Here is a 23,721-nt window from a genome sequence, read left to right on the forward strand (position 1 = left end):
TGCTTCACTATACTCTGAAGCCTTAATGCAATGAATAATATTTATTTTACAGCATTCAGGATTCCTATAAAAGCTGCTCCAAGTTTGAAGTCAGTATCTACTTTAAAACTACCTTATGAGTCCCCATTGATGCATTTACATTTACTAGTTAAGCCAAAAGGTATAACTAGTTCACATCAGAGGGATGAATGAATAGCAAAGGAAGAAGAGTAATAATAAAGTGTTCCTTCCATTAAGCAATAACACAGTCGCTAACAAAGGCACAGACAATCAATGGGAAGGGTTGACATGCTTAGCAAACATATATGTTGGTTAGTGGTTGTCTTTGGTGCTTGATGAGGATCAAAATGACATCAGTATTTTGGAGTTAAGGAACATATAGTTAAAGTACATCAACTATGGTTGATCAGACCAACACAAACTTGGAAGGCTCTATCACAAGTCAGGCACAAATAGTCCACAGGAAGATTTGGAATGGACATGTCTCTAAGTTTGGGCACTTCATGTTTCTTTTGAGTTTCTGTAATTCTGCTTTGCTCACAGAGCATACCTTCTTTGATGTGGGCTTGCCATGCTAGGTAGTCTTGGGACAGTGTTTCCCATAATGTGCAGTCGATTCCAAAGTTCTTTAGAGAGAATCCTTTGAGAGTGTTCTATCTCTTCTTTTTCAGACCTTCAAGTGAGCACTTGCCTTGTATAAATTCTCCATAAAATAGTCCTTTAGGTAAATGTATGTTTGTCGTCCCAACAACATAGCCAAGCCATCTGAATTATACTCTTTTCAATAGAGTTTGAATAGCTATATGTGATGAGGTTGTTGAACTATATGACCTCTAAGGTCTCTTCCAGCTCTAAATTTCTGATCCTGTGATAACTGTCTCTAGACTCTCTTCTGATGCTACATCTTGATGCTATGATCTCAGCAAAAAATAAAATTAAAGACAGCACTGGTTAAAATTTTAAAGCATTTGTCAGAAATATCATATACTCTTCCTTTCACAGTACCTATAGGATAGGATCATTGACTTAGAGAAATCTAAGATGTCACTGAGGACTTGTTTTCACCCCTTTTGTTCTCTGATGGACCCTGATTACTTCATATTTGGCAAGGAGTCATCTACTTTATGTAGGTGCTGTGTGTAGTCAGAAATGCCCTAGGGGGTAAGGGAATCCCTTTACCGTCTACCTTTACAATCTAACATTCAAAGGAAATTTTGTTTATTTGAAGAATGGGTATTAAATATGTCAGATATAGGAAGTGAAATGTAAAGAACTCAATTCTGCATTTGGTCCCATATGCATAAATCCCACTGATGGAGAACAGAATGTGGCCAGAGAGGAAAAACACAGTCTTGAGTCTGAATGCATGAAATCATACACTTGATTGCTGTTATTTGACATTTTAATTAACAGAGAATCATAGAACTTTAGAATTGGAATAGATCTTGAAAATCACGTTTTTCTGTAAAAATGAAAAAGAGAAAATTAAAAAAAATAAAAAACTTTAGCAATTGTCACATTTTTCCTAAAATAAAACAAACAAACAAACTTTGGAGCAGCTAGATGGCATAGTGGATACAGCACCAGTCCAGATGTCAGGAGTATATGAGTTCAAATATGGCCTCAGGCACTTAATACTTCCTAGCTGTATAATCCTGGGCAAGTCATTTAACTTCAATTGCTTTGCAAAAAGAAAAAATAATTCTGAGGACAAGTAAACATTTTTTATTCCTTCTTGGATAAACTCTTTCCAACTCAAGATTTATATAATCTTGACTTTCCCCCAAAAAAGGAATCTTTGAGGCTATGGAAAGAGGTTTTGCTAAGCCCAAATTCAGAATGCTGTGTCCATTTCTAGTCATGAAGAAACTATGAAGGACATAGAAACATGAATATTTCACGGTCAGACACTAAAATCTACTAAAATCACATTTACTGTGACAGAGACATCGTTCTAGGTCTTTTTGTCATTGCATAGTAGGCATCAAATAAATGTATATTTTCTTCATTCCTTCATGCCTGTTTTCTTTTCTTCTTCTTTTTTTTTTTTTTCTGAAAGCTTCATTTTTATTTCTTAAGATATACCATCACACCTATTCTCCAATAAATGGACACCTACTGTTTCTAGGTTTTGGCTTGCACTGGATACTTTGTTGAAACTTTAATTCTTTAGCGATTGTTTATTTCCTGTTGTGGAGTCATTTTGAGCATTGCTGGAAAAACATCCATCTTAAAAAAGATGAGACTGTTTTAATTTGTTTAATAACCCTGTCTTACTACCAAGGTCAAGTGTGACATAAAACTAGAGATTTACTGTCAACAAATTTAATTTACATTAAACAAAGATGTTTACTACCATCATAGAGAATCTAAATGGAAAAGGGATTCTCTCTAGTTGGTGAGGTCCTCTAGATATTCTTGCCTATGGGCAATATTGTGCAGATTTCAACAAATTTCAAAATGTTGTAGAATCTCCTCAATGAGATCCATAATCACAAAAAAGGGTGGAGTCCTAACTATTCATTTAGGAAAAATCAAAATGCTAAAGACCTAGTTGTGTGAACCTGGGCAAGACACTTAATCCTATTAGCCTCAGTTTTTTCATTTGTAAGATAAGCTGGAGAAGGAAATGGTAAATCACTGCGGTATCTTTGACTTGAGGTCACAAAGAGTTGGACATGACTGAAAAATGACTGAATAACAGCAAGGTTACAAAGGAGAGGCAAAAACAACCTCTGTCATTAAAGAACTTCTAGTTTCCCTTCTATTAGGGGAATGGCTATTTTTGCTGAGGTTTTTCCTACCTTCATCCATACTCCCAATGTTATGCTGGAAAATGTGAGGTTCCTATATACCCATAGACTGAGGGGATAGACTGAGGCAGGGACAGAGTCAGAGCACTGAGATCGGGAAGAGACTATCAATCTGGTTCTGACAGGGTCAGGGAGGCACCGGACATTCTGATAAGTAGGGAAGGTCTGGGGTCTTGATGTCTAAGATACAAGGTCTTTCTCCTTATCTGGATCATGATGATTAGGAGGGAGAGGTGGTGCTGCAGGATTGAGCAGAACAATTAGGAACTGAGGCAGAACAATTCAGGGAAACTGAGTCAGGACAACAAAAGGGAACTGTGGCACAACACCGATACATTCATACCACTTCTTTCTTTTTGAATTCCTCTTTCCCAAACTAGGTGGAAAGATTGGAGATAGTTGGAGTGCTCACATGGCAAGTGATAGATTATATGTGTTCACAGATGTCATCTACTCATGTTCCCAAGTAGGAAAGGTTCCCTTCAAATATCCAGTCCTCCCATTCCTGTTTGGGAAGAAGAGACAGGAACTAGAAGGCTATGAATTTGGGCAAGGAAAAAATTCCATCTTTATTTTCATTAACCTCTCTGTATATATATGTATATGTATATACATGGATGTTTATGTAGATATAATTATCTGCATTTTGAATGCTTATTCTGAGATGGGGTTGATATGTTTTGCCAGACTAATAAGGGGTCCATGACACAAATGGTTTAAGAATGGAGATGGTTTTCTAATACTAATTCTTATGATCCCATTAAAAAACAAACAACCTCATTTGAACACTTCAGGAAAAGCTGTAAGAAGTCTTCTCTATTTTCTTTAATATCTCCCTAGTTCTTGCCTTTTATAAAAGTAATTCATGGATCCCTAGAAGGTCCATGGACCTCAAGTTAAGAATCTCTGATTTAGACCAACCATCTCATTTTAACAGAGGAAGAAATTGAGTCCCAGCATTTAGAAGTGATTTCTTCAGGGGCAATTGAGTTCTTTACAAGTAAAGAACTTTTATTCTTTGGAAGTCTGACCATCCTGAACTTCTATACATCCTTACAATTTTGACATTCTAGGATTCTCTGTTCCAAGGGCTTTCCAGTGTTTTGGAGCCTCCCCTTTCCAAGGTTTTCTCTTAGCTGTACCATAGTTCTTTTGCTTTGATTATTGAAATACCTCCTCTTGAGGATTTACCTTTGCTTGCTAATGAAAACATTCAATCATTCATTCGTCAAGCATTTCTGAAACACCAATTATTCATATGTGCTTATTCACCTCTCCAATACTTTAATGACCATGATTCCATCACTATGGGCATCCTTGTATTAATGTCAGGTTCACACCATTTTAGGAGTGGCTGTAGACAAAAACTTTCATCACTTCTCTAAATTCAGTTGTTCTGATCCTTGTCTAACAGACAACAGGTGAGATCCAAATGCAAAATCTTTGTATCTTGGTTGGACCTAGTAGAATTTGTTCTTTGTTGACTTTGAAGAATCCAAGGTTACTCCCAAGCCCATGATGAAACATCCATTGAAGTACAAAGACTTTAGTAGAGGATTGCTCCCCAGAATTCCCTAGAAAAGTTTTTTGACCTTGACCATGCCTTGTTTGAATTAAGGGGAGAAAGATCTCTGTCTCTTGCTCTCTTTCTTACTCAGTGTGAGTGAGAGAAAGGGAGGGATATAGACAGTCATATCTTACCTCTATACTCTACTAAACTCAGCTCTGCTTTTTAGGAGAAACCAAGTGTCCTAAAGGACTACATAGTTTGGTGACAACCAGAGAGTTAGAACTGAAAGATCCCACTTCATCTTACCCCTGCTGTAGGGCAAAGGAGTTCTGTTTTTATCTCCTGAAACTACCACAGTCCATAGGTCATCTTCCTCCTCTTCCGCTAAGATTGACATTTATATTGTACTTTATTTTGCAAAGCAAAGGTTTACAAAGCACTTTACACACATGCATTATCTCATTTGATTTTCATAAGAACCCTGAAGCAGATGTTATTATTTTTTCTGTTTTTGTTTGTTTGTTTGTTTTTTTGTTTTTTACAGCTGAGGAAACTGAGAGAGAGTAGGTGTTTTGGTTAGTGTTTTGGTTTTTGGTTAGTAGGTCTGAGGCTGAATTGAACAAGTCTGTTGTTCTATTCATGCTGCCTTCTCATGTGTTTAAATGCACCACTGTGAAGCACATGGTAGATATTTCAGAAATGCTTGATTGAATGAATGGATATACGGATGGATAGATGAATAAATGGATGGATGGATGAATGAATGAATGAATTTTTCATTAGCATGCAAAGGCAAGTCCTCATGAGAAAACACCTGAGAACTCCTAGGATCATAGAATATCAGGATGGTAAGGGACCCTACAACCCCTCATTTTTACAAAGAAGGAAACTGAAACCCTGAGAGGGGGCTTCACATGGTTTGTTCATGCAAGATCCATGACTAAAGAGAACCCAGAGTTCTTCTGACTCCCAGTTTGATGCACTTTCCATTTTCCCATAGTTCCTTTGGGAATCAAGGTCCTGATAGAGATGAGAGACTTGTGGGAACAGAGATGAATTGGCTACAGATCCTCTGAGCTTACTCAGAGATCAGAGACCATCTGAGAATTGGATATAACTTGAAACTTCGCTGTACGCCAAGGTTACTTCTCAACCCCACATGCCTGCTGTTCCAGTGTAGACATAACTGATGATAGAAGAAGAAGTGAGTCAAAGGGAAACAGTGTCCAGGAGCAGGGACGGCAGCAGACAGGCTAACCACAGGCAAGCCCCAGGAGGTCAATTCTAGCTACCCACACAATTGCTGAGGGAGCCTTCCAGGAAGTCGGACCTCTTTGGCCTGGGAAAAGACAGACAGACAGACATCAGACAGACAGATAGAGGAGGGGCAAGAGAGAAAATAGGAGAGGGGGAGAGAAGGGAAGAGACAAACAGACAGACAGACAGACAGACAGACAGGACAGACAGACTGAAATTGTGGTGGGAGGAGGGAGAGGGAGAGGGAAAGAGAGATGGAGGCAGCATCTGGATCCTGGGACTGAAATCTTTCAAAAGGAAAAAGAAAGAGGAGGTGAAAAAGGAGGATTGAGTTGGGGGGAAGCCAACAAGGAATCAGTGGAAAGGTACTTAAAACAGACTAGCTAACTGTTCACCCTTACCAGGGAACTCAATTTTATTCTTTTGTGATGCTGAGCATAATGGGGATTTGGGGAGCAGGAATGGAAGGAGATTTATCATGGTCAAGTCAAACCTTATTTTTTACTTCTCTTGAGTTGCTCCCTTTCCTTGATAGAGACCACCTTTGGAAGAGCTATTAGAGCTCTTACTTACTTATAATCATACTTATTTCTTTTTTCCCCACTTTGAACCTTAGATGTGTATCAGTCTTACAGATGAAGAGAAACTTTACTTTTTTAGTCAGTCAAGAAGCAGTTATTAAGATACTACTGTGTACCAGGCACTGTGGAGAAAAGCCCTCAACAGGTTTATATTTTATCAGGTAAGATAACATGTACATATATCTATAAGTTTACACAACATAAAAGACTTTGGAGGGGAGCACGTTAGCATCCAGGGAGCTTAGGAAAGACTTGCTGTAGCAGGTGGCATTGGAGCTCAATTTATAGGTCAATGAGAGATTGAAAGAGAAGCAACGATGGAGAGGGTTTCAAGTTTGGGGGCACGTAGTACAAAGGCTATGGAGTACAAATGGGAGATGGAAGATTGTGTGTGAAGAATGGCAAGAAGTCCATTATTCTGAAGAGCTCCTAAAGGGAAATTAATTCTGGAAAGATAAGTAAAAGTCAAGTTGTAAAGTGTTTTTTCTGTGGTAAAGAACAAAGTTTGTATTTACTCCTAGAAGTAACAGTAGTTTAAAGAGATCTGGAGTCAGGAAGATCAAAGTTCAAATCCAGCCACAGACACTTCTTAGCTTTTGACTTCATCTCTGTCTGCCTCAGTTTTAGTATATGTAAAATAGGAATAGTAATAACATTTACCTCCCAAGGTTGTCATGAGGACAAAATGAAATCATATATACAAAGTTTATATCTCTATAAAAATGCTAGAGGCTATTTCCTAGAAGAATGTAATGATTAGATACACTTTAAGGAAATCAGCCTTGGAGATGGAAGTGGCTTGATGTAAGGTATTGATTTTAGGGCTATTTGAATATTCCAATGAGTAGATGATGGGGAATTGAACTAGGTTAGTTGCCATGTGGATAAAGAGCAGGGACCAGATCCAGAAGAGGTTCTAACAGAAGAACTGACAAGATTAAGAACAATTGGGATGAATTGCAAGAAATAATGGCTGATTCCAAAGTTGTGAAGTTGGATGACTGGAAAGATAATAGTAAACTTATAAAATCAGAGAATTTTGAAAAACAAAGAAAGCTAATGAATTCTATCAAAATGTCTAATAGGCAGTTGGAGGTATAGTACTGAAGCTCAGAAGAGAGACTGGGACTGGAGATAGATAGATAAATGGATGGATAGATGGATATAAATATATATATATATAAATGTATGTATATATATATATATATATATATATATATATACACACACACATATAGATATATGATTGATGGACGAATAGATATAGATATATATATATACAGATTTATTGATTCATACATAAATGTAGGTTTATAAATTTACAGATAAAGATAGGTATAGATAGATCTGGGAGTCTATATGGCATAGATTATATATATATATATATATATATATATATATATATCTTTATAGCATAGAGATGATAATTATACCCATGGATCAGATTATATCATCAAGAGTATTAAAAAATTATAGAACATAGAAATATTTTAGAGTATGCCTACAAATTAATGGGTGGGACATGGATAGATTCAGCAAAGGAAATGAAGAAAGAACAGTGTGGCAAGAAAAGGGAGGATGAGTATATATTACTTTGCATTATTTGTGTTTGATTCGTAATTTTCTCAGATACACCAAAGCTGAGAAAACTATCAATTGGATATTAATTGTAATAATAATAATATAACACTTATATAAAGTTTTAAGGTTTACAGTGTGTTTTATAATTATTATTTCACTTTGTCTTCACAACAACTCTGGGAGATAAGTGCTATTATTATCGCCACTTTACAAATGAGAAAACTGAGACAGGAAGATATTAAATAACTTGCTCGGGGTCACACAGCTAATTAGTGTCTGAGACTTCAGGTCCAGTGCTCTATCCACAGTGCCCCTTGTCTGCCCATCCCATGACTTTAGGTTATCCTCTGCCAAGAGCTACTTTCTAATTTTGTTTTTCTTCTTTATTTGCTGTACTGGTAATTCACACCAAAAGTGTGAATCATTATCCTAAGTTTCCTTCAAGATTGAGTTGCTGAGGGGCAGCTAGATGGCTCAGTTGACAGAGCACCAGCACTGGAGGTAGGAGAGCCTGATTTTAAATCTGGCCTCAGACAGTTATTAATACTAGCTGAGTGACCCTGGACAAGTAATTGTATTCCAATTGCCTCACAAAAAAAATAAAGATTTAGTTGCTGATATCAAGTTGTTAACTCTTTCCCTCTGCCTCCAAAGAAATGACTATATATTCATATATATGTATACACACACAAATATATATTTATTTTCTTGTATATACTTATATGTGTAATTGTTGTATTTCCTGAGAAGATGTGAGCTACTTGAGACTAGGGACTGTTGTGTTTTTGTCTTTGTGTCTCCAGTAATTAGCACAGTGTCTGGCACATAGTAAGTTCTCAATAAATGTTTATTGATTGATTGGTGATGTGGATGTGAAAATGACCAAGATATGAATAAATATGGAAATCCTGAATCACTGAAAATCTGTCTGTTACATTTTTTTCAGAGTGCCACGAGGTCAAATAGAAACCAGAAATTCAGCAACTGGGTGTGTATGTAATTATTTCTGACCACCAACCCCCCCTCCTTTGCCCTTGTCTTTGGCAATTCTAAAATAGTCTCATTTAGTAGTCTTAACAAAGGAATGGTCTCTTGGAAAGTCCCATTACTCCTGGAATATACAAAATCTAACTGGATGAAATACCTCAAAGTATTGACTCCCCAACTCCAAATTGATGAGATTTCTTTTAATCTGTAGCTTGGGACTGAGGCCTATTAGGCCATTACAGAGATCAATTCAATTTAAAAAGCAAACATTTATTAAGCACCTACCATTTACCAGACACTGAATGCTGGAGATTCAAATAAGAAACTCTCAAAAAATTTACAATCTAATAAAGGAAGACAAAACACAAAAGAAAACTGGAAGGTGAAGAGGACTTCCTCTATAAAGGAAACTTTGGGGAGGAGTCTATCCTCTAATTACAGACAAAAGTCAGACTGTGGAAGTTCTAAAGGTGTTGAGTATTCAAAACAGTTAAGAGCCTAATGATGTGATTTCAGATAATTACTCAGTTATCCTGGATAGAACCACATGCTCAATAGAGTTTCAAATCAAGCAAAGCTATAGATGGAAAGCTGCAATTTAGGGTGGAAGTAACTCCAGGGATGACTACAACAGCAATGAGTAAGAAAGGAGTTAAATAATTGGAAGGTCTACTTTGGTCAGACTAGATGAAACTAGTTGTCGGTCACAGTATTTCCTAACCAGTATATGGAAACCCTTCTACAATGTATTGGTTTAAAGTTGTGGAGTATATCTATCTTTCAGCCAACCAATCAGCATTTATTTAAATGTTTATTAAGTGCTAGACACTGAGTTAAGTAATCATTAGGCCAATGATTCTAATGAAGAGCAAGGATTGAATACTCTCCCAAAATACTGGGGATCCAGGTCGGTGTCACCAGGTATTTCAAAAAAAATTTGTAGGTTTAGACCATCTCTAAAGCAAGAGGCAAAGATTTTATTACTCCATTGACTGGTAGTTTAAATTCCAAAGGGAATTAGTGTTGAACAAGAGGGATGACTAAGGCTAAATTTCCTACCAGAACTCGACATTAAAAATGGGGAAGATGCCATTAAACTGGCTAAATTCCTAATGAACTAGTCATAAGCAAAGAGAAAGATTGGAGTAATAACCTTATACTATAAGCAGATCTAAATTTCTAGAGAACTAGCAATTGAAAAAGGGGGAGGGAAGGGCATTGACCTTCAGACTGGATGCAGTAATTGTGAGATCAAGATAATCCTGTCAATGCAAAGAATTGCTGAGCAGGCTGCTTCCTGGAGAGTTATGATGGCATCAGATGGGATTACTTAGAGAGACTTTGAAATATGCAAAGATAGTCTGTAATTGTTTTTTTTTAAATTTTTTATTACAGCTTTTTATTTACAAGATATATGCATGGGTAATTTTTCAGCATTGACAATTGCCAAACCTTTTGTTCCAATTTTTCCCCTCCTTCCCCCCGACCCAGATGGCAGGTAGACCAATACATGTTAAATATGTTAAATACAATATATGTATACATGTCCATACAGTTATTTTGCTGTACAAAAAAAAAATCGAACTTTGAAATAATGTACAATTAACCTGTGAAGGAAATAAAAAATGCAAGTGGAAAAAATAGAGGGATTGGGAATTCTATGTAGTGTTCATAGTCATCTCCCAGAGTTCTTTTTTGGGTGTAGCTGGTTCAGTTCATTACTGCTCTATTGGAACTGATTTGGTTCATCTCATTGTTGAAGAGGGCCACGTCCATCAGAATTGATCATTGTATAGTATTGTTGTTAAAGTATATAGTGATCTCCTGGTTCTGCTCATTTCATTTAGCATCAGTTCATATAAGTCTCTCCAGGCCTCTCTGAAATCATCCTGCTGATTGTTTCTTACAGAACAATAATATTCCAGAACATTCATATACCACAATTTATTCAACCATTCTCCAATTGATGGACATCCATTCATTTTCCAGTTTCTAGCCACTATAAAAGGGACTGCCATAAACATTTTGGCACATACTGGTCCCTTTCCTTTCTTTAGTATTTCTTTGGGATATAAGCCCAGTAGTCTGCTGGTCATTTCTTACAGAACAATAATATTCCATAATATTCATATACCACAATTTATTCAGCCATTCTCCAATTGATGGGCATCCACTCAGCTTCCTATAACTGGTTTTGATAGTCTGACAGCATGTCAAATGGCAGCATATATATATGATTGACTGAATTGAAAAATAGGAACTGGGGCTATCTTCCAAAAGGCCATTCATCAGCCTCTCCTTCCTCTCTCAATTCATTTTTATCTTTTTTACCAAATTCTTCTTGCCAAAGAGAAACTGATGAGAGAGAATGCTATAAGGGGAAAAGTCTAGCCTTTCTCCCATGCTGACATGTGATCATGTGGATGGGGACTTTGTTTTGGAGGGTTTTTTCGTTGTGGGTTTTTTTTCCCCTGATTTGTCATTTGTTAATTTGCTTTGGGTAGCTTATTCTTTTCCTTCTTCTCCTCCTCCTCTTTCTTCCTCTTCTCTTCCACTTTCTCCTTCTGTTCCTCTGTCCACATGAAATCATATTCTTATATGTAGGTGCTCTATTCAAAGGAATATAATTTTTGGTCACATACTTTTCAAGTCATCTTTTTTATTATTATTATTTTTTCCTGTTTATTTTTAACTTTTTTTTCCCAAAAAGGTGATTCAATTCTTTGGTCTCATAGTTTTCATTTATGATTTCTTGCAATATAACTGAAAAAAAAAAATAGACGTTGAAAAAGTCCATTGTGATTCAAATAGAGTTGCTAGACTAAACCCTGGCTTTCATTGATTGGTCAATAGGAATGCTGGTTCTAAGACTCTCTTGCTCATTGTTTGGGTTTTGATGGCTCAGAGTGAGTGTAAATAGCAGTTGTTTTCTGTTCTGGTCAAAAACTAAGAGTCTTCCCTTCCCATATGCTTTTTTTGTGATATTAAAGTAGGACATCTTTCTGTCTCATTCTTACCTAGTCCTTAATCATTGAATGAGTGATGAAAAATTGATCTCTAATTGAGATCTGGGAAAGACCCTAGCTTAAATAGGCCAAGGTTCCTCACTTGATCTTGGGACAGATATAGGAAAAAGAAGGGAAATTCAGGAATGGATTTGGTGGAAGGAGAGAAATTGAAGAAAATTAGTTTTGTTTTTATACATGCTTCATTTGTTGCATTTTGGATGGCTAGGGAATATCCAATTAGAGGTGTCCAAAAGATAATTGGTGATGGGAGATTGGAGATTAGAAGAGAAAATAGGATTCGAGAGATACATCTGAGAATCATCTATATAGAGATGTTCAATATAGTATGGAAGGATAAAGAAAAGTATGTAAAGTATGTAAAGAGTGGTGGTCAAGGTTGACCCATACTAAATTCCACGAGGGCTAGAACTGAATATTATCTAAACCATATCTCTCTCAGAGTCTAGTACTCTCTACACTCATCGTATGCTTAGTGAATGTTTGTTGAATGAATAAATGAATGATTACAAGATCATAGTTTTAGAACTTAAGGAAATCCTAGAGATCATGAAGTCCAAACTCCTCATTTTACAAAGAACTGGAATCCAGATTGGTTAAATGATTTGCCCAAAATCACATAGAAGATAGTGGTATAGAGTATTCATTACCTCAACTTGATAAAATGTAAACTCTTTAACTGCTTCATTTTTGTCCTTGTATCACTATATACTAGACCAGTACTTTTCAAGTGGTAAGCACTTAATAAATGCTTCTTTATTGCTTGATTGAATGTTTGGGTGGAAACCAAAATTTAGAATTATTCCAGGGTAGGCTGACCAGGATACTGACAAGAATGGAGACCAAACCATATAAAGACTGATTAGAGGAACTGGGAACATTTAGCCAGGAGAGAAGACTTAGGATGTACATGATATTATCTCCAGTATTTGAAGAGTTATCATATGGAATAATAGAATGTAAGCCTCTTGTAATTAGAGAATGTACATTATTTGTATTTTGTATTTCATACTTTGTACCCCTCACATAAAAAGCCCAAAAAATACTCATTGATTGATGGTCTTCTTTCTGTTTCTCACATAAGACAATTCAATTTATTATTTTATTAAATCTTCTCTTATGTTCTGCTGTGTACATGGAAAGGGTTTTTTTCTCTCTTCTTGTTTTTTATTTAAGTTTAAAATGAATTTTATGAAAGAAAAAAAAGACAATTCATCTCCCAACTCAGTGTCTTTCCAACTGTCTGACCCTGATGCCTGGAAAATTCTCCCCATCTTACCTTCATTTCCTGGTTCCTTGAAGACTGAGGTCAACTCCTATCTTCTATCAGAGATTTTTCTGTATCTTCCTCTCCTCTTATATACCTCCCCTCATCAATTTCTTTCTTCTTAGATTACTTAGCATCCACACTGTACTTCTTATATTACATAGTTGTTTATATGTAGTCTCTCCCATAAAAATGTAAGCTAGCTCTTTGAGGATAGAAACTATGTTGGTTTTTTTTTTCCTTTTGTACCCTCAGTATCTTAGCACAGTGCCTGGAACATGTTAGTGCTTAATAAATGCTTATTGACTGGCAAACTGACTGATAGAATCTATACTTGGCTCCAAAAGACAGCTATGAATAAAAAATAGGAGAAACAGAAAGGCATATTTCTTCTTGATATAAGGAAAAATCTCCTAACAAATAGCGTCATCCAAAAATGAAATGAGCTCCTTTGGGAGGTGAAGGCTCCATCTATTTGGAAGCTATAAGAAAATACTTTGTTATATTGTTTAAAAAGCTATATTAATTATTACATTGTTCAAATAGCTTCATGTGGCTAGAGTGTTTAAATCCTGAATGCCATATTGATCTCAATGATGCTTCAGAAATGACAGAGATGGAAGCATCTGAGTCCCTCTCAAGTCCGGATTCACCCAAAACAATTGTGTGGGAGTCTCCTCATTCAGATTTTTGTTTCAGATCCACCCAAATTTGTGTTCTTCACCCAAATATCATTAAATAATTATACTTATCTGCTAATATATATCTCAAGCAAACTGCCTATATAACAGTTCATGTGTTGGTACCCTTGTTTGAGCTCTTTATAATATAAACCTTACAGAGTCCATATAATATAAGCTTTACAGAGTTTGACTTATTCTGGCTCATTCTCCTCTATCAAATTATTTCACAAAATTCTTGCTAAAACATATTCAGGTTTTGGGGTTTGTTTTTCTCTAACAGAGATGGATGACCAATTATTAGTTATGCTATAGAAAGAATTTTTTAAATTAAAAGTTTTCATTTTCAAAATATATGAATAGATAATTTTCAACATTCACTCTTGCAAAACCTTATCTTTCAATTTTTTTCTCCCTTCCCTTCCTCTCCTCTAGAAGGCAAGTTATCTAATATATGTTAAACTTGTGCAATTCTTCTATACATATTTCCACAATTATCATGCTGCACAAGAAGAATCAGATCAAAAAGAAAAAAATTAGAGAAAAGACAAAATGCAAGCAAACAACAAAAAGAGTGAAAATGCTATGTTGTGATCCACCCTCAATCCCCATCATCTTCTCCCTGGGTGCAGATGGCTCTTTTCATCACAGGATCAATGGAACAAGCCTGAATCACCTCATTGTTGAAAAGAGCCATGTCCATCAGAATTGATCATAATATAATCTTGCTGTTGCTATGTACAATGATCTCTTGATCCTACTCACTTCACTCAGCACCAGTTCATGTGAGTTTCTCCAGGCATCTCTGAAATTACTCTTCTGATTATTTATAGAAAGGATTCTTGTCAAATGTAGGTTGGTCTAATGGTTACTCATATTTCTCCCAATCTTCATATTGTGTGGTTTGGTAATGTTAGAAAGAGGGGAGATATCTAGGGTGTGTGTGTATGTGTGTGTGTGTGTGTGTGTGTGTGTGTGTGTGTGTGTGTGTGTGTGTGTCCCAGTCCATTGCAACTCAAAAGATTTCTATAGAAGATGTGGGCCAGCCAATGATGATAATAGCAGGTACTTGCTGACGGGAGAAATCATGTCTAGATCAAAGCCATTTTTAGGGGCAAGAAAAGCTCGGTCTAGAAAACCAGTAGATTTTTGAATGCAGATGGGAAATAAAGCAAATGGATGGGTAAATAGCTTAACCAGAGGGTGATATGATAGGAAAAACACTTCCTCAAGAGTCAGAGGACTGGGTTCGAATCCTATCTCTGACATATTTCCTATGTAATCTTGGGCAAGTCACCTCTCAGTTTTCTTAATCTGTAAAATGACCTTGAAGTTCTTTCTTCTCAAGATGTGTTTCTGTGATAATGTGATGGATGACAGACTTCTTCCCACCCATTATTATGTCCTATAGCTGATGTCTCCTGACAATTCCACAAGGGCACCATAAGTTTCAAAATGTCTGGAAACCCTGAACCACGGGCACTGGAAGAACAGTAAGCTGTGGGTGGTCTGGAGTCTAGCTAGAACAAGACAGTAAGGAAAAAAGGAAAAGGAAAAATGAGACTGAAGAAAAGAAAATTTTTCCAAATGGTGAGTTAGTTCTCTTTGGCTGCAGAATACCCTCTCAAGGGAATATGGTAGAAGGCCCATTATTTGAGTCATTTGAAGCCTGGCTGGAAAAAGTCATGAAGGATGCAATACAGACAAAATGTTCGTTTGAATTTAGTGGGCAAAGAAGTCCATTTCGAGGGTCATTACAATGATTCACTGAACAATCTCCTCTGCTCTCAGCTAAGACCAAGTGGGGCCATGGGAGATGTGTTACAAGTATGTGGCCAGCCCTCCTCTTGGGTTATGGTGAAAATGAGTGTGTTAGCATGTCTTTATGTCACAAAGGTGTTTTCCAAAAAGTCATGAACTTCTTTCTCTATTACTCTCCTTTCCTTTCAGGCTGGCATGGCTATTTGGAAAAGTGAGTGTTCCCACTCATAATAAATTTCACATTTCTTGCCTTGCTTTGTAGGGGGGAAAAAAAGAGAAGAAGCAAGATTCCATTTTAGTTTTTAAGAGGAAAAAAAAACCCTCTTTTCTTTTTAATTATGAGGTAAGTTATATACTTGCTCAGAAGCTTAATTTGATTGTCACTCTTTTTTAAAAAATGATATTATTACTTTTTTTTCTTTCTAGAAAGTTTTAGTTGATATGTTATTTTTCCCCCCTCTCCATGCCCTCAGTTTCCTCAACTACCAAGTAAGGAGGTTGAACTAGATGATGTCTAAGGTCCCTTTCAACTCTGACTCCTGTGGTAATTTTGTGAAATTCGGCCATTTTGCATCGACTAGATAGGAGTTTAAACCCTTTGTTTGTTGGCCTTTTTAGTGTAGTTTGGCTTGGGAAAATTATAAAATATGTTAAAAGATTTTGGTATTATCAGCGGGTGCCTATATAAGTTATGAGGCCTAGTAAATATTTGTTGACTGAGTAAATGTTATTTAAGGTCTAGCCTAAATGTAGAACAAAGAATACTACAGTTTATTACTCAAATATAGTAGAGATGCTCCCTTTATACTGGGTATTTGTGTGAGTTCCATTAAGGAACTTATCTTTTATATGCTCTCCCAGTTTATTTCATATTTACTCTTCTTGGTGTCTATTGTATCTCTTCATTTTGAAACCTTTTGCCAAAGAGAATGGCCATTGTGAATTCCTTGCATGACCACACCCTAACATTTGATGCTTCCCTAAAGCATATCACCTGCTGCCACATCATTTGCTACATCAGCCACATCACCATGACCGTGATAATTTAATAATTTTGTATGTAAATGAACTTAGATGTGAACCCAAAATAGAAAAAACATTTTGCTTCTCTTTAATATATACATACATACATATATATATATAAATAAAATGGAATATTTTCCTCCTGATTGGGGACAAAAATGGTCATGGGAATTTTTATAGGACTCACATTTTTAGCATAAAGAGATAATTTTTAGGGTTTTGAATAGGACAAATAGGAATAATTCTATAATCTTATCCTGTATTGCCTAAAAATATATTAATATAAATTCATAAAAGGTTTTCAAAATAGGAGACGCTAAGGTCATCCACTGCATCCCAGGCCATCATCAGTCATCTTGACTTTTATCTTGTCACTGGATATCCATGACTGTGGAAAAAAGAGGCTGATGACTTTGCCTGGCTCTGCCTTGCTCAAATCCTATTGACTCACCCTTGTTACTTTGCAAACTTTAAAGTTTTATATGAGTGCTAGCTGCTGTCATCATCATCACCATCATCATCCTTATTGTTATTCATTAAGCCTTTCAGATTTCAATGTCTGCAAATTATCCACCATATCTGAAATCAACAAAAAATCTAATTGGAAACTCAGTCTCATCTAAAATGCTTTCATATGTTTTATATGTTTCTATTTATATTTTCTTGCTGAGTGCAGAAATTGTGGTTGTTGTTTTTTTTTTTAATTATAGTTTTTATTTACCAGATATATGATGGGTAATTTTATAGCATTGACAATTGCCAAACCTTTTGTTCCAATTTTTCCCCTCCTTCCCCCCAACCCCAGATGGCAGGTTGACCAATACATGTTCAATATGTTAAAGTATAAATTAAATACCATATATGTATAAATGTCCAAACAGTTACTTTGCTATACAAAAATAGTCAGACTTTGAAATAGTGTACAATTAGCCTGTGAAGGAAATCAAAAATTAGGCGGACAAAAACAGAGGGATTGGGATTTCTGTGTAGTGGTTCATAGTCATCTCCTAGAGTTCTTTTGCTGGGTGTAACTGGTTCCGTTCATTACTGTTCTATTGGAACTGATTTGGTTCATCTCATTGTTGAAGAGGGCCACGTCTTTCAGAACTGATCATCATACAGTACTGTGGTTGTTGTTGTTTATTTACATGTACAAAACTTAGCACAATGTGGCACATAGAAGACTTGCTCATAATAATAACTAGAATTAATTTATTTAGCTTTAAGGTTTACAAAACGTTTCATATATATCATCTCATATGATTCTCATGAAAACTCTGAGAGGTAGGTGCTTTTATTATCCCCATTTTATAGATGAGATCATTAAGACAGATAGAGTATGATTTACACAGGATTAGGCTGGATTTGAATTCAGGTCTTCCTAATTCCAGGTCCAGTATTTGATCTACTTTGCCACCAGATACTTATACAATTGTTAATTGATCATTTTTTTTTTTTCTTTTGGGAAATATTTAGGGATCAAAGGCAATGTAGTGTAGTTAAATGAGCTAGGGGATCAGGACTTTTTCCAAGAAAAGAAGCTACTTGAATATCCTGTATTGTGAATATCAAATTCAATGGAATCTTGGTCAGTCAACTAATATTTATTAAGCTGCTATTATGTGTCAGTATGTCTTTTCACAATCCCTCTTAATCTAGTGCCTTCCCCTTGTTACTTATATCCTATTGATTTTGTTTCTATAGTTTTGTTTCCATGGCATTTCCTCCATTAGATTGTAAATTCCATGAGGTCAGAGATTGTCTATTGCCTCTTTTTTTAAATTCCCAAAATATAAAATAGTTGTTTGGCATGAGTAGGTACTTAATAAATGTTTGATTGAATACTAAATAATAGAAATATAAAGAAAGGAGGGAAATAATCCCTGCTTTCAAGGAGATCAGTAATGGAGGAAAGAATATACAAAATCTATTGATACAAAATATAGAATTAGTTTTTGATTTGTACAAATCATGGATTCTTTGAAGTAATCATAAATATTCAAATTTACACTGTGTCTAATGATGATATATCTTGCCACTGGAACCAGATGGCTCCAGAGGAGAAAGTGAGGCTGATGACTTTGCACAGCTCTCTTACTGAAATTTAATTCATTTACATGTCATGGCATCATCTCCCTGATGTCATGGTCCTCTGAGTATTAACAATAAATAACAACATCTAATGATAGCCATCTCTGGTTGAGGGTGTGTGGAGGAGGGGGAGTAGTGAAGAAAAAAAAAGAAATTTACATGATAACTTTATTATATATTTAAAAGGAATAGCAATTTGTATATGACCTATTTGTAGTTTCTTGTGCAATCATCTTTTCTTATTATTATACTGTTATGGAAATGCTCATTTTGTTCCATAAATGAAAAAATAAAATAAAATTTTAAAACACAATAAAAAAAAGTTATAATTAAGTAAAATATAGTCACTGGTTTAGCCTAGTGAAAATGTACAGTGTGATCCACTTTAGGGTTTATTTCCCAGCAACTGGGAGCAAATTTGCTCCTTGGATTTGACTACACAATCATCCTGTCCCCAGGAAAAGTTCAACCTTGAGAAAATAATCATCTCTAACATTGCATCAGCTTTGGTACTTACACTTCATCAATGCCCTCAGGAACTTCTGCTCTTCTCATTGGAGGATGGGGCAAAAAAAAATCCTTCCATTCAAAGGGAGTCCTCAGTTCAGTCACTTCTCAGCTGCATTTCTTTTTGGCTTTCATCATTATGTTCCCTCTGAGAAGGTATCTTCTCTCCCTACTCCATCTCTACTACTTTTCAATTTACTTTTATACATATAACACACTTTAAAATTTAATCTGCACCATTAACATCTACCTAATTATTGACAGCTAGGTAGTACAAGTACAGCAGATAGAGTATTGGACCAGGAGTCAGGAAGTCTCCTCTTCCTGAGTTCAAATCCTGCCTCAAATACTTCCCAGCTGTGTGACACTGGGCAGGTCAATTAACTCCATTTATCTTAATTTCTTCATCTGTAATATCAATTAGGAAAAACAAAAAACAAAAAAAAACTACTCTAGCATTTCTGACAAGAAAATCCAAAATAGAGTCATGAAGAATTAGATACAACTGAAATATGACTTAATTAACATTAACACTTTCTCCTTCTTATACCAATTAATAAAAGAAACCCTGATTTCACATTTGCCAATTTATTAGAAAAATGCCCACACTGAAAATTTAACAATAGACTTAGATTCCACAGCAGCTGGTCCCTGTACACCTCTGTCCCTACTTTTTGGAGATCAGGCCTCCCAGGATGCATCCAGGTCCATGTGGAGCAGAATGCCTTGTGGAGAAAAATCCTTTAAGGTGCAAAGTCTATGTAGATGAGTATACCCACCACTAATTTTTATGTTCATAGGGAAGTGAATAAAATGATAGATTTTTTTTGGTGAAGTATTTGGGGTTAAGTGACTTGTCCAGGGTCACATAGCTGGGACACCTTAAGTGTCTAAGGCTGTACTTGAACTCAGGTCCTCCTGACTCCAGTGCCTAGTGCTCTATCCACTGTGACATCTAGCTGCATTCCTGTCAATCACTGTTTGGCCCTGTTTGGCTCAGAGTTAGTGAAAATTGCAATTGTTTATATTTTGGTCAGAAATCTTGAGAGTCTTCCCCTCCTAGACTGATTTTTCTTTTCTTTTCTTTTTGAGTAGGTCAGAGTCCATTCTCTGCCTCATTTCTTACTTGGCCAATATAAGAAATGATGAATATAGAAAAGCATTCCATTCCATTAGGATACCACAGTTTGTTTCCTTTTCCTCAGGTAAATGGGCAGTTAGTTTGTTTTCTGCTTGCCACAGGCAAACAGACCTGCTGAAGATCTTTGCTTAAAAAGGCCAGAGTCTCCCACTTCATTCAGGGTCATCTCCAGTCGTCCTGACCTATATCTAGCCACTAGATCCAGGTGGCTCTGGAGGGGAAGGTGAGGCAGGTGTCCTTGTCCAGCCCCCTCTCACTTAAATCCAATTAACTTGCATGCTATGGCATTACCTCCCTGATGTCATGGTCCTCTTGGAGAATGAAGAGCAAACAATAATAGACTTACCTAGCCTTAATTGGCTTTCAGATCTTTCAGATTTAACATTAATACTCTCTTCATTCTGAAAAAGATTAAATTTTTGCAAATAACCCTATCAAATTATCAGATCAGATTAAAATAATCTTTAAACAAGGAGACTATCATACATGTAAATAAATATTAAATAATTTGCTTTAGTCAGATGAGATCTTAGTAGAAATGAATTGCTTTCAGAAAACATACAGTTCCAACAAACTCCTTAGAACAGCTATAGACTTGAAAAATAAGACATTCAGTTATTAACACCATATAAATGTAGGCTGTTCCTTTAAACAGTAGAAGTAATTAATATCTAGATCTGTTAAAGACCTTAGCTTTAAAAGACCAAGATAGGGTAGTTCAGTGGATGGGGCACTGGACCTGGGAGCAGAAAGGCCTGAGTTCATATACTTACTAGCTGTGTGATCGTCACTTGCCCACTTAACTTATGCTTGCCGGAGTTTTCTCAATTATAAAATGGAATAATAATCGTACTTATTTAGCAGGGTTGCTATGAAAATCAAATAAGATCATATTTATAAGGTGCTTAGCAATCAGTAGGAGATATATCACTGTTTATTCCTTTCCCCCCATCAGTGAAGCCACAGGTATGAAAAAATTAGGAAGGAAATTTGATACGGTATTCCACAAGCATTTAGCAAGTACCTACAATGTGAAAGGCTTAAGTGGCTCTATATAATCACTCTTTTTTTTTTTTTTCCCCCCATATCAATGAAATCACAAGTCTGGTATGAAAAGTCGGGGTGGAGGGGGGGGAAGAATTTGATTCAGTATTCAATGAACATTTACCAAGTGTCTATAATTGGTAAAAGGCACAGAACTAGGCAATGAGGAGTGGATAGAAAGTTGAATGCAATGAAATTCATGCCCTCCAAGAAACTTATAAGTTAGTGGCCTGGAAGGATGGGCAGGTTTTGGACAGAATGAAGGGAGAGGAGAGGGAATTCTGGATGTCACGAGACAAGATATGAAAGTTGGAATTTATATGGCAGAAAAGGAGAGGGGAAAATGATGAAAAGACTTATTGAAGTCAAATTGTGCATGCCATGTATTGTGAAAGATAAGGCTGGCTCGGCTGGCTCTGGAGAGCCTGGAAGCCAGTCAGAGAGAAGTTTAGGTCTGATGCAATCACCTCTTTTTCTATTATCTGTTCCCTTGGGCTATAAGTAAATAGGAGGTGGTGAAGAGCCCAAGGGAACAGATAATATCCTGGGTAGTTTGGGAAGCAGACTTCTATCCAGAAGTTGGCATTCTCTGATTGGTAACCCAGACCATGCTCTTTTCCACCAGCCTTTTCTACCTCTTGTCTTTCCTCCTTCCAGCAGGGTGAAGACATTTCTCTCCCGTGGCTGCCAGCATACCTAGAATTTGCTGGCAGCTGGTTCTGCTAATGTGTCATTTTTGGAACAAGCTGGGGAGCTCCTCCGAATCCTTTTCCATCTGGGTTGAGGACATTTCAACCATGTTCCCCTCTGGATTTTTATTTAAGCTTCTGGCTGCGGTCCAAGGTGACCTGCACCCCTGCTCCTCGGATCTCACTAACCAGCCATGCCTTTCACGTGTCAGCCAGGCACCTGGCAGTGGCCACACTCTTGGCAAGGAAAGGAGGAGTGGGTGGGGGAAGGTCTGGGGTGAAGCATTTCTACTCTGCTATTCCAACTACACAGGAGAGGGAATTGTTGGGTAGGTGAATTGTTGGAACTAGGGAATTTGCTCACTGGCTAATTCAGTGTCAGCAAATATTTATCATCATATTTATTATTAATAATGTTGTATTTTTTTAACCAGGCCTTTAATTTTATTAGAGTAAGTCTGGGAGGGCCAATGCAAGCAGATCAGAGGTAAGGGGAATAAAGGAATAAAAACTTCTACAGTGTCCAAGAGATCAGCACCTATTCTGCAAAAGTCTTAGTTGCCCAGGGTCACTGAAAGATCAAGTGGCTGAGCTAATAATGTGTTAGAAATGGAACTTGAGCCGGATCTTCCAGACTCTGGGACCAGCTCTCTGTCTACTACACAACTTATATGGCTTATTTCCTCCTATTAAATGTAAGCATCTGAGAACAGGGACTATTTCACTCATGTGCCATGTTCCCTATGTATTAATTCATAATGCGATATAATAGTATATTATTATTTTTTACTATTTTATTTATGTAACAATAAAATAAATAAAATTTTAATGTAATTTAATAAAAATTCAAATAAAATAAATAAATATTTATTAATAATATCATATCATATATTATTAATGATAGTAATATGCTGAATTATGAGCTAGGAGTTAAAAGAGACACAAAGATAAGTAAGGTATGTCCATATACTTAATACTGCATATTAATTAATAATGTGACATAATATATTTTTACTATTTCATTTATATAATATAAAATAAATAAAAATTTAATTTAATAGAAATTCAAATAAAATAAATAAATAGTTATTAATATTATGTTATTGTATATTATTAATAATAATATACTGAGTTATGAGCTAAGAATTAAAAAAGACACAAAGTTAAGTAAAATATGGTCCATACTTTCAAGGAGCTCACAATCTATAGTATAATATAATACTAATTATTATTATAATTATATATATTATATAACATAACATATAATATTATTATTATGTTATTATATCCTCATACAAAGTATAAATTTCTTGAAGACATGGAGCATATCCTATTTATCAAAAAGGAAATTAAATTCAGTATTGAAGTAAAATAATAATTATTTATAATATTATATTATATAATTATATATTATATAAATTATATAATTATTTATATAGTCTATTTTATCCTATATTAATATTTATAATAATATATTGTTTTATACTACATTATCATATATAATGAAAATACTGTATTATTATATCTAGGATGATATTCTAGATTGAAGTTAAATAATTTTTATCTATGATATAATAGTTCATCATATAATTATAATTGTATGATTATATAATGATCCAATTCAAGCAGAATGTTAATATATTATTTGGTTTTTGAGTTGTGTTTTTTTTGGTTTTTTTTGATGAGGCAATTATTAGTAAGTGTTAAGTATCTGAAACCAGATTTGAACTCAGGTCCTCCTGACTTCAGGGTTGGTATTCTAT

The 23,721-nt window shown here is 35.7% G+C and overlaps 1 long non-coding RNA gene across 1 annotated transcript; it reads left to right on the forward strand.

Annotated features, from left to right (window-relative positions):
* Nucleotides 1–5,823: 5,823 nt before the first annotated feature.
* LOC141541265 (uncharacterized) lies at nucleotides 5,824–22,717 on the forward strand. Its single transcript, XR_012481715.1, has 6 exons — nucleotides 5,824–5,945; nucleotides 6,197–6,322; nucleotides 8,689–8,730; nucleotides 15,114–15,292; nucleotides 15,726–15,806; nucleotides 21,927–22,717. It is a non-coding gene; the product is annotated as an uncharacterized LOC141541265 (long non-coding RNA).
* The last annotated feature ends 1,004 nt before the right edge of the window (nucleotides 22,718–23,721 follow it).

Source organism: Sminthopsis crassicaudata, chromosome 4 (genome assembly GCF_048593235.1).
Source record: "Sminthopsis crassicaudata isolate SCR6 chromosome 4, ASM4859323v1, whole genome shotgun sequence".
NCBI classification, from domain to species: Eukaryota; Metazoa; Chordata; class Mammalia; order Dasyuromorphia; family Dasyuridae; genus Sminthopsis; species Sminthopsis crassicaudata.